The sequence below is a fragment of the Phascolarctos cinereus genome, unplaced genomic scaffold (genome assembly GCF_003287225.1).
Source record: "Phascolarctos cinereus isolate Bilbo 61053 unplaced genomic scaffold, phaCin_HiC Scaffold_2;HRSCAF=192, whole genome shotgun sequence".
Classification (NCBI taxonomy): Eukaryota; Metazoa; Chordata; class Mammalia; order Diprotodontia; family Phascolarctidae; genus Phascolarctos; species Phascolarctos cinereus.
Genome location: NW_027555625.1, coordinates 64,880,975 through 64,893,829, shown reverse-complemented (window position 1 = coordinate 64,893,829; position 12,855 = coordinate 64,880,975). Strand labels below are relative to the sequence as shown.

Here is a 12,855-nt window from a genome sequence, read left to right as displayed (position 1 = left end):
TCTTCTGAATTTCTTCTATTTCTCCTCCCTTTGAACTGATCCCAAAGATTGTCTGATAACATGTTTCTGCCCCAAACAACTCTGACAGGAATTCCCCACTGATGCAGGTCTGAAGAGTGGTGTCAGAATTTTCTCTACCATTGAGGTGTCCACATTTCCTTCCCTATTCAGCTCTCAGAACGTGGATGCCTTTCTCACTTATGTCGGGTGGGAGACTGTCACACACTTATTAAGTGACAGACAGGAGTTGAACCCAGGTCCTCTGGCTCTTGACTCAGTGCACTTTCCACTCTGCCATGGCACTCACTATGATGAAAGGTGTTGAGTTCATGTCATGTGAAAAATAATTGAAAGGACTGAAGATTGGAAAAAGAAGCTTCAGATTTGGGTTCAAGTGTTGAAGCTTTTTCATATTAAAGAGGATTTCTGCTCTTCTTCACCCCAGAGGGCAGGAAAAGGAGCAATGCATAGAAGTTGCAGAGGGGTCCATTTCAATTCTATGAAAGGAAAAATTTTCCAACTATTAGTGATGCACCAAAGATAATGAATAAGCTACAAAAGAAAAGTAATAGGTAGCAGTCCACAGTCTTGGGCCAAAGAGAATACTTCTTCTGAATGTTATAGATTCTTGCCCTGGAATAAACAATAAAAGGAGAAGTGCAATCCAAAGGCTATCACAGTCATTCAGTCAGAGACCAGTAAGTCCAATGGCATAGAGGCTAAAGTCCTTGGTCTGTTTACTCTGTGGACCAATTTAATGGGGACAAAAGTTTTCTTCCCTCCATCAATCAATCAATCATATTTATTAAGAGCCTATAACCTAGGACTTTTTTAGGCGTTGGGAATATAAATATAAAAATGAGACAACCTCTGACTTTATGAAGCATACTGTCTGGAGAGGAGAGAGGAGCATAACACATTGATGAATCATTACATAGAGGTATCTAAATAAATACATGATGATGGAGGGTACAAATAACGGGTATAGGTAAGAAAAGTCTCTTGAAAGAACTGAAACTTGAGCTAAACCTTTAAGAAATATCAGAGCTCCAAGAGGTGGAAATGAGGAAGGCGACCATACCAGGCATGGTTTTCATGGAAGTGGGAAATAAAATGTCTCGTATGAGGAGCAGCACATAGGCCATTTAGTTTGGGATGTATAATGGATAAGAGGGAGTAATGTAGAATCAGTCAGGAAAGTTAGACTACAGTCAGTTTGTAGAGGATTTCAAAGGCCAGAGGAATTGATACTTTATCCTAAGGGAACCATAAAGCTATAGAAGCTTCTTGAGGAGGAGAATGGTGTGTTTCTTGACCTTAGATTGTACCCTTATGTCCAGCCAGACACCTTACGAATGCACATCTGTAGGATCATGGGATTTTTGATTTACCAGGAACCTTAGATCTCCTAATTGAGATGCTCCATTTAACAGATGAATGAAAAGAGTGACTTGGCTAAGGCACATAAATGAACTATCTGGAATTTATAAACTCTAAATCCAGTGTTTTTTGACTTGACTATATTGCCCTGGGCCATCAGGGTAGTGGGGAAAGTATGGCTCTTTCACTGTATACCCACTACAAGAGAAGTAGACAACATTTTTGTTGTTGCTAGTTGAAGTCAAGAATAGAATCCAGGTTTCCTGACTCTCAGAACAGTACTCTTTAACCACTATGACTTTTTAGTTAATTTTTTTTTTAATTGGGAGCCTCACAGGTAAAACTTGACTAGTTCAGATCATTGCAGGAGAGCTCAGTCTGATTTAGGAAAGTGTCTGATGTGCAAAACAACATTAACAAAATGCCCTTTTATTGATTACAATTCCATGGGGTAATTAAGCCAGGCTTTGACATTATGTGGTCTAGTGAAGTTCCTTAAGGAGCCTCATAGCACAAATAAATAATAATAGTTCACCATTGAAAGGCAGTATAATGTAGTAAATAGAGAGCCAGTCTAGAAGTTAAGACCTGAATCTAAGTCTTGTCTCTGAAATACACAGGTTGTGTGCCCATGGACAAAGCACTGAATGTCTCCACGCCCTAAGCAACTTTATAAGACTGTAAGAGTTAGAAAGGGTGCTGACCTGCCATAGTAGAAGAAAGTTCCCTTCACCAATGACATTGCAGGTCCTGTTCCTATCCCCTAATTGAAAACTAGAGAGGTGGCATGACATAAATGTGAATTAACTTCAGACATTTACTAGCTATTTACCCATATGCAAATCTCTTTGTTTCTCCCTTCTCCACCATCATCTGTAACAATCTCTGTAGCACCTCACAATGTTCATAATATTTTGTTGTTGTTGTTCAGTTGTTTCTGTCATGTCCAACTCTTTGTGACCACATTTGGGGTTTTCTTAGCAAAGATACTGGATTGGTTTGCCATTTCCTTCTCCAGCTCATTTGACAGATGAGGAAAGTGAGGCAAACAAGGTTAAATGACTTGTCCAAGTTCACACAGCTAGTAAGTGTCTGAGGCCACATTTGAACTCAGGTCTTCCTGACTCCAAATCTAGCCGTTTATCCACTCTGTCACTCACCTACCTACCCCTATGAAGATCACATAAGTTAGCACATTTTAAGCATGTTGAAAACCAGAAAGCACTCTAAAGTTCTTCATATGACAATCAAAGAAACACAGACTATCAAGGCTAGAAGGGCCATCAAGTCCAATGCCCCCATTTTACAGATAATGAAATGGAGGCTCTGAGAAGTTTCAATGAAGTCACCCAAGTCATCAGTTGTGGAAATGATATTCAGACTCTGAATCAGAATCTAATGCTCAAAATAGCTGACTATAAGGAGCTGGGGAGACAAAACAGAGGCTATGCATAAAGAGACAGATAACCATAATTCCCATTTCCATAGTGCTGTAAGACCTGCAAAGTGCTTCCCTCCAAACAGTTTTAGATGGAAAGCAGCATGAATATTTATTATGCTCATTTTACAGATGATGAAACTGAGATGCAGACAAGTTAAAAGACTCACCTGTGTTCACACCATTAGTGGCAAAGCCGTAGCCTAGGGTCTCTTTGCCCTAAATTCAACAGCCTTTCCAATCTAACATGCTGCCCCTCAACCATATAATACTTGAAGCTAAAAGTATCCAGAAGGCAGTAACTGGTTGTCAGCATGATACAGAAGAAAGGCCAGGCTGAATCTTCATTCTCATTCTTCCTATGTTACCCAGCTCTGTCTCAAGTAAATCCAATTCACTTGCAAGTCAAGACATCACCCTCCTGATGTCATTGGTCTTCTGGAGCACAGAGGATGAACAAACAATCACAGATTACCTTATTACTACCATCTTTGGAAAATCAAGTCCCCCCGCCACCCCCAACCAGGTTTTCTTATCCGTCAGAGAAAGGAGTTGAACTAAAGAAGGAGTTTGTAACCTTTATTGTATGTCGTGGCTCCATGGGGCAGTCTTGTGAAGCCAATGGACCTCTTCTCAGAAGAATACTCTCAAGAAATGCAGAGGATTACAAAGGAAATCAATCATATTGAAATACAGTTATCAAAATATTAATAAAACGAATTTGTGAAGCTCAGGTTAAGAAGCCCTCAATTAAATAAGGATAAAGTCCCTTTTAGCTTTAAATCAAAGGCAAAGACGATAAGAGCTCATAGCATTGACATGTGGGCTGTGAGTGTGGGGGTGCTGTGTTTCTTATAATAACCTAGAATGACATCATAGAGGATATGAGTCCTAAGCAGGTTTTAAATTGACCTTCAACTGATTTAATATGCTTGCATATATTTACAATCCTCACTCCCAATCTTTCTCCAGGCAGTATACAGTGGGTTCTCAGTAAATATTTGTTGAAGAAATAATAAAAGTTGTGAACTGCTACCCTAGATAATAGAACTGAGGCCATTCATTGATAACGAAGGCTGGTAATTAAATGGCATTTAATGAAATTCAACAAGCATCAGGTAAGTGCCTGCTACTACTACTTGCAGAACCCCATACTGAAGGCATGTGGGGGAGAGTTGAAAATAAAACCAGACTTTTTCTTTGCCACCAGGGATTTATAAATGAGCTAACTACAGTATATTTTAAAATACACTAAGGTCAGTCAATCCAACAAGCACTTATTAAGGACCTATTATGTGCCAGTCACTGTGCTAAGTGTTGGGGATACAAAGAAGGAAGGAACAAACATTTATTAAGCACCTACCATACGCCAGGGTTTAAGTACTTAATAAATATTGTCTCATTTGATTCTCACAAGGAACATGGGAGGTAGGTACTATTGTTGCAGTCTAAGGGTGCTGAGAACCCAAAAATTTACAGGCCAAAGGCACATGTCCTGCTTCAAAAGTCTCCAACTCAAGCCTTCTTTCAGTCAGAGACAAGATTTATTAAAATACCCGTTGGGGTGGGTGATGTTCCTAGTGAGTCTGTGCTACTGGCCAGATTTTAAGGAATCTGAGCAATTTAATGAGGGCAAGATGACCCTTCTATACAGAAAGACTGTGGGAAGATCTGGATGTGATCAAGGAGTAACCAATAGCCTGAGGTGACTGAGAGGTAATGGAGAAGGGGTCTAGATGAAATTAAAGAGCAGCAAAATAGCCTGGGGTGGGGCCAGGTGCAGACACTGAGGGCCACAGTGAAAGGGCAATTAAAAGAATTATGCTGGGATGGGCCAGGTGCCTCAGGCAAATGACAGAGATTTGGTTCAGGGGTTTTGGAGTTCTTTTAGGGGTCCAGTGTGAATCCCATCCCCCCTCCCCATGTAATACCCCTATCCTTCCCATAAAAAAGAAAGCCTGATGGAGAACACTAAATAGTTCAAGATCTTAAGGCTGTTAAGGAAGCTTTTATTCCTATACATGTCATAGCCCCTAACCCATATACTGTGCTCACTCAGATCCCTGGGAGTACCAATTGGTCTTCCACCCTGGATCTCAAAGATGCCTTTTTTTGCATACCTCTTCACACGGACTCACAATTTATTTTTGCTTTTTAACGGACACTCCCTGGGAAATCAAGTCCGTGTCAGCTAACATGGACAGTCTCGCCCCAAGGTTTTCAGGTTAGCCCCCATTTATTTGGCCAGGCTTTAGGAAGAGATTTAAGGGACCTGGAACTAGCAGATAGTAGTTCAATTCAATAACCTCAGAGAGGAAAAGGGGAATCCCGTCTCTCTCTGTTTCAGTCACTAAGAAACAACTTCAGATTTTTCTAGGCATGGCTGGATCTTGTATTCTCTGGATCTCTAAGTTTGGTCTTATTGCTAAGCCCGTTTTTGACTCTACTCAAGGCCCTGACTCACTCCCTCTAGAGTGGGCCCTGACCAGGCTAAAGCTTCAGAGACTATGAAGACTAAATTGACCACCACTGTGGCATTAGCTCCACCTGATCTAGAAAACCCTTTCACTCTGCATGTTGATGAAAGGAAAGGGCAGGCTTTGGAAGTCGTAACCCAGTCCTTAAGACCCGACCCCAGGCTGGTTGTCTATTTCTCAAAACAGTCAGACTCTGTGCTGTCAGATGGCCTTCGGGGCTGCTACAGCCATTGAAACTGAGAAAACCTCTGCACTTACACTTGGCCAACCCTTGGAAGTTCTGACTCCCCACCCAATTCAGAGCATCCTGGAAGCAAAGGGTCATCAGCCATCAGTAGCCGTCTAGGGGCAAGCTCACCAAATATCAACCCTTGCTCTTAGATACCTGTGACCTAATTCTTCAAGTGTGGCCACACACTCCCAAACCCCAAAGCAGTGTGGTATACAGAACAAGGGGTTAGAAGAGCTGGATTAGCAGTAGTCAGCCTCCACCACACCATAGAGGCCAAACTCCTGCCTCCTGGGACTTCTGAAGAATTAATAGCACTCACTAGAGCCCTAGAGCCAGAGGAAAATAAAAGAGTAAATGTTTTTACTGACTCAAAATATGCTTTCTATGTTCTACAAGCCCATGGAGCAATTTGGAAAGAAAGGGGATGCTCTCTCTCCCCCTCTGAGTGGTTTCAGACACCCTCGAGCCAACTTCTTATCCCAGAGGAAAGCCAGTGGGGGCTTCTTTTTGGTCTATACTAGGCCACACACCTTGGGAAGAGTGCCCTCCGGTTTCTGATAAAGCCTATTTTTACTGGCAGTAAGCTAGGAGAAACCACAGGAAAAGTCTGTTGAGCTTGCATAGCTTGTACCCAGAGACTCTGGAATATACTTGTGGAACCATTGGAGGACTTCAAGCTACTTCTTAGAAAAGCCCCAGCCCCCCCCAGCAGACAGGTGGATAAAAAGAGGTGAAATTATATTCGCCCTTTTCCTTTTTATTTTGGCCTTGCCATAGACATCTTTAATGCCCTCCAGGGACATTGTCTTTTCTCTATACTCCTTTTATACCTGTTTGGTCCTTGTTTGCTTAACCTCCTTGCCAGGGTTGTCTCCTCCAGGGTGAGTGTTAGTTTGTGGTCCAGATACTTTACAGTAGGGCTACAAATGAGAATACCATCCACATATTGAATTGAGCTACTATCTGCTAGTTCCACCTTATAGTTGAGGAAACGGAGGAAGACAAAAGTTATTGCCCAGAGTCACAGAGCTAGTAAATGTCTGAGGTTGGATTTGATCTCAGGGCTTCCTGATTCCAGGCCAAGTGCATTATCTACTGTGCCTCATAGATGCGAAAGACAGCCCCTGTTCTCAGAAAGTTCACAGTCTAATGGGCTAAAGGTATGTAAAAGATGCAAGAAAGGTAGTCTGAAAGTTAAAGAAGGAAAGAAAGATTTCAAGAAACAAATCAGAGAAGGCTTCATGGAAAAGAGGGCATTTAATGTTGTTGTTAAAGGATGGGAAAAATTCTATAGGCTCAGTAGTCCTTTGTATATAGAGTGGGATGGGGAGGAAAGAGAGAAGGAAATACTAGGGCTAAGTTTGCACCTTCTTGACCCTCAACTCCACAAGAATAAAAAGGAAGAAAACTGGGAAACAGAAAATAGGATATGAAATAGTTAGGCAGTTGTCAGGTTGTAAGCCAAGCCAAAGATGTCATATTTTGAAAGTTTAGGGCATAAAAGGGAGGAAGAAGACTGAAAATGTCTGGAAACCTTGTCAAAGAGATAGATGGCATCTGGGAGGAAACCAAGGCTGAAAGGAGGGATCATTTTTCTCCCAACAAATTTCAGGAAATTCTGAGAGGCTTATGGCCCAAGATAATTCCCTTTGAGTGGACCTCAAATTTGTGAGGGCAAAATATTAAGCAATTAGTGAAATCTCAAATGTTCTGCCCAATATGAATGCACTCATTGAGGATGAAGGACCGAGTCCCTTCTTCACCCGGAGTTTAAGAGCAGAATTCAGTGGAAGGTGGACCATACGATACAGTATCATGGGTGGAGATTCACATATAAAATTGTCATTCTACTGTTTTACTGTGTATGAGTGAGTGACTAGAGTGGTAGCATACCTGGAGTGTTGTTATGAGGAAAGTGGGAATGGAGAGATGACTGTCAATTAATATTTATGGATTATTCATGGTGAGCACCCTGCTGTAAGAGGGACTTTGCGTATTTGCTTGATAATCCCTCTCCTACTGGGGGAAAAGCTAATCTTCTCATTGTGCCTTAGCATTTATGTATGGAGGGCTTTTAAATTCAGCAAGGGCTTTATTATCTCATTTATGAGTTATTTCTTGTAGGCACATTGGACAAAGCAATATTGGAGTCTGCCAAAAACCCCTCCCAATGGCTAAGAAGCAGTGTGGTCTAATGGAAAGAATATTGGCTTTGGGCGTTAAATGGGCCCAAATTCAAATCTTGGCTCTGCTATTTTCTTAGCTGTATGAATTTAAGCAAGTACATTCCCCCTTTGAGACTTGGTTTCTGCTTCTGTATGTTACAAATCTAACCAAAGTAACATAATTGGATTTCCCTTTCCTAGTGGTTTATATAGAGAATGTACAAATATTTCTTACCTACATCTAATTCAACCATGTTAGAAATTTTATGAACCTACTTCCAGCTATGAGTGGCTGAACGGTTAATACCATGTAATAATAAAAAGTGTTCTAATTAACTGTGGAGTCAGAAGAACCAATGACTCAGAAGGTGTTGAGCCAGAATTGAGTATGTATAGAAAAGATGGGGTCTAGCCATCTTTCAGTTGTTGGGTTTTTTTTGTTCCTGGCTTGGAGGGAGGCAATATTGCTTTAAGATGCCAGACAGGGGAAAAATAATTGATCATAAGCCTCCACTCAGCTGCCATTTGTATATAAGCACATGGGACCCTTATTTGTGTGTATGTGTATGTGTGTGTGTGTGTGTGTGTGTGTGTGTTCCTTCTTTCCTGATCTAAGGCAAATGAATATTCTAATATGGGAGTGCCTAAGATATTTAATGAGTTCTTGAGATCCAGAGGTCCCATCACAATGGTTACTGGAGACAGCAAGTGCTTACAGATTAATTTGAAAAGTCATTGGATAATGATGGTGGCTTCAGGGATCATGATCCTTCATAAAGCAGTGATTTGTTAGCTTTGACTCATAGAAAAGTACCAGTCCTCAGAGCCCAGTTGAGTACTATGCCTGAAGAGAAATTCATGAGGACTCTATGAAGGGAGAAAAGTACTTCTAGGGCTAGGGGGTGGGAGGTCTTCCTTTGTCACATGTCTTCTCTACATGTATGCCTTACCACGATCACACTCTAAGTATAAACCAACTCTTCTTCTGGACTCTATGTATATCTCTGAGAGAATTGCCCCCGGGCTTTGTTGGGGGTGGGGGACAGGTTACAGGCAGATGATATTTTGTTCTAACTGTTCTTACTATACTTTCTTAGTAAATTTCTCATTCTGAAAGCTAGTGGAGCTTAACTGTTGGTTGATAAAGAGTAGCACACTGATGGGGGTTCAGGAGTGATAGTAAAGTGGAGCAACTTTGGCAATGCTGGCTACTTCCCTATGATGATGACGGATATACCCAAAATGCCTTTCTGGAACTCCTGGCTTTGAAGAATACCTGTAGATTGGTTTGGGAGTTATGTGGATCTAAAAGGATCTCTATTAATGCATTTAGTCTTGGTTTCTTTCACTCTAAATTTGCGATCCTATGAATTTAAAAGTTTAGGTTCAAAAAGTAAGACTGCCTTTAACTATCATTACGACCTTGAAAAAAAGAAATGTATAGAGTAAAATTATGCTGATCTATCCCACTAAAACACAGAGTGAAATAAAGAAGGCAGAATCTCCCTGTGAGTGGGGGCACCATGGGCCATCTGAGTCTAATTGGATAAGTCCCTGCATACCCCCACTTGAATAACCACAGGCACAGTACCTACTTAGTCATTCTTATGATAATTTTTTTTGAAGCTCATGCTTCTATAGCACCAAATGGTTCATGTAGCACTGGCCTCACAACAACCCTGAAGATAATAGAATTATTATTCAATTTTACAGATGAAGAAATTAATCCTCGAAGATTTGTCCAAGATCTTACTGCTATTTAATCTTTGAATTCATTACAGCTCAAAGAGATCTCAAAGGCCATCAAGTACAATCCCCTTATTTTACCAAAGGGAAACTGAGGCCCAGAGAGATCTTGCTCAAGATCTCACAGGTAGCAAGTGATGGTCAAGATCTGAGTCCACATCCTCTGACTCTCAGTCCCAACAATATGTTTTCCACTGTGTCATGTTGTCCTCCTGTCTCCTAATTTATTGCTATGTCCACTGAACTATATTGCCTTAGTTTGTACTCACATGGGAGCTAGAGGAGCCCTGTCAATACTTAGAGGAAGCACCGTAGCCTGGACTGAGGAGACCTTTGAAGAGTTAAGAGTCCATACCACAGCACTGAAGACTGCTGGGCTGAATTTGAGTTAATAAGATGTCGTAAAACACTCTCCTTTCATTTAAGAGTATAAAATGACTACAGAGAAGCTCATGTGACTTCAGACATTGCTTTAAGCCCCAGTGTCATTCTTTATCAGTCAAGTTCTCTTCAAAGACAATAGTATTTTTTGTATAGATTGTCTTAGAGTTATCAAAGCCTACCTGCAAAATCTCATATGTGACCAAACTAGTAGAGCTCTGTTAGCCTCTTGTCTTCAAGCACTCTGCTTATGTTCATCAACTACAACAACAAAATCAACACTAAATTCTGATTGAAGAAATGATTTTGAATCCTTAGAAGACAATAAACAAACTCAACCTACTGAATAAAGCTTGATGCTTATTATAAAGATGTCCTTTTTTTTTTTTGTCATTCAGTCATTTTAGTCACGTATGACACTCTTTGACCCCATTTGGAATTTTCTTGGCAAAGATACTGGAGTGGTTTTCCATTTCCTTTTCCAGCTCATTTTACAGATGAGGAAACTGAGGCAAATTGGGTTACATAACTTGCCCAGGGTCACACAACTGGTAAGTGTCAGAAGCTGGATTTGAACTCAAGTCTCCCTGACTCCATGCCCAGCATTCTACACATTGTACCATTTAGCTCATTACGAATGAGGAAACTGAAAGCTTGAGAAAAAAATTACTTGTCTAAATTTGCATATGTAAAGTCACACTAATGAGAGTCCAGTTCTTTGAACATGTTCATTGTTCTGTCTGCTGCCACCCACATGGATATGTGATCAATCTGCTTCTGAAAATTCATTATAACACAAGAAGAGAGGCACAGTTTTCCACTCAAGTATGAGTAAGTATACTGTAATTGTTTCCTGTCTACCTACTGCATCATAAAGGAAAAAGGGGTAAAAAAACCCTTTGGCTACTCAAAAGACACTACAGTTAGCCAAAGCAATCTCTGCCCCTGGCTGCAAGATGCAATGCTACGAACCTCCTGGTGGAGAGAGATTCCTTGGTCCTTTACCTCCCTATTTGGGCAAACTCCATGTGGCCTGTAAATACTGTTCCTATTATTCCTGGGGTATATGCTGTTTCATCCTTTCCTGTTCTTAGATGAATAAGTATTGGAGTTGGAATGGAATGACTTCAACCTTGTGAAAATCAAAAGGTGAGAAGAGCACCAGGGTTCTGGGAACTGGAGCTTATACCAGAGTTTTCTGGCAATTGAGCCAAGTGAAAGACCAGCATAGCCTGTAGAATACTGGAGCAAAGCCAGCAATAAACTGACCTAAGTACTCATATCCTATGACAAAGGAGAAATTCAATCCAGTGGCTATACCACTTCATTAAGCGAAATCAGTTGGGGGGAAAGTGTTACAGCAACCACTCAAAGTTTCCATCCATTTTTTACGGGGATGAAGGTAATAGAGGGGAGAGTAACCTCCCCACTCCCCACTACCTCTCCCCCATCCCTGTTTAAGAGCTAGGTTTTGTATTCCTTGTTATATATCTTTGTAGTAAATATCTCTTTGTAAAAGCTAATTGCTCGTCAATAATATCAAGGGAAAGGGAAAGAGAACAAGCATTTATTAAGCACCTACTATGTGGCAGGAATTGTGCTAGATGCCTTACAAGTATCTCATTTGACCTTCACAATAAACTTAGAAGACAGGTACTATTATTATCCCCATTTTACTATTGAGGAAACTGAGTACAGACAGAGATGAAGTGACTTGCCAAAGGTCACACAGCTAGTACATGTCTAAGGTAGCCTGGTGAATAGAGCACTGGGCCTGGAGTAAGGAAGAGCTGAGTTCAAATTTGGCCTCAGACACTTACTAGCTGTTTGACCTTGGGCAAGTTGCTTAATCTTCTTTGCCTCAGTTTCTTCTTCCACAAAATGAGCTGGAGAAGGGAATGGCAAACCACTCCAGCGTCTTTCCCAGGAAAAGCCCAAATGAGGTCACAAAGAATCAGATGTCACTGAAAAAAAACTAAACATCAGCAACAACTTCCTGATTCTAACACCAGCACTTTACACACTGTACTGCTATATATCCAGAAATATCCCTATGCCTAAGGCGCCTGCTCTTTAATTGTCCCACTCACCACCTTAGTCACTTTTACAGACAAAATTTCCCTTCCCTGGCCACCACACCTCCATGCATGTTGTTTTCCCCCGTTAGAATATAAGCCCCTTGAGGGCAGTGACTGTCTTAGTTTTTGCATTTGTGTCTGTTTTGCAATTTGTATTTGTTCAGTGGTAAATGCTAAGTCCCTGCTTTTCCATTCACTCATTCACTTAATAAAAACTTGTTGATTGATCGATAATAGGCATTTGCCTTTGCCTTTGGCTCAGATGATACATATCCTTGATAGAGATCAAAGTTATGGGCAGTTTAACCACTTTCCTTGAATAATTCCAAATTGAAATCCAGAAGGATTAGAATATTTCATATCCATCAACAGTACATCAGTGGGCCTTCTTCTCATCACCACTCCAAGAGTAACTATTCCCAGTTTTTTATCATCTTTGCCAGTTTGTCTAATATGAAGTGGAGATGTGTTATGGTTTGCATTTTTCCTACTGTTAGTGACTTGAAGCATGCTCAATTATAGTCATTTATAATATACAATTCTTCATTCTTAAAAAAAATCATTTATTCACATGCTTTGATGGAAGAATGGCTCTTAGTGTGACAGTACGTATGTGTCAATTCCTTGTATATTTTGAAAATCTGATTTTTATTGGTGAAATTTGATGCAAATATTTCCCTACTCTATTTTCTCTTCTAATTCTATCTTTATTGATTTTATTGGAGCAAACGCTTTTTAAATTTTATGTGGTCAGAATTGTCTGTATTATCTTTTATGATCTCATCAGCCTCTTGTTTGATTCACAATTCTCCCCCTAACCATAGTTGTTAAAACTATCTGATTTTGTTCTTTTCTATTTGTGTGTGTGTGTAGTATGACCTTTACTTTCAGGAAATTCATCCATTTTTTAGTGTATTATGATATGTAGTATAAGATGTTGGGCTAGGGCTCTCCATTG

The 12,855-nt window shown here is 40.5% G+C and overlaps 1 pseudogene; it reads left to right on the top strand.

Moving 5' to 3' along the window:
* Positions 1-5,529, top strand: part of LOC110210515 (myeloid-associated differentiation marker-like) — a 135,197-nt pseudogene extending 129,668 nt beyond the window's left edge.
* The last annotated feature ends 7,326 nt before the right edge of the window (positions 5,530-12,855 follow it).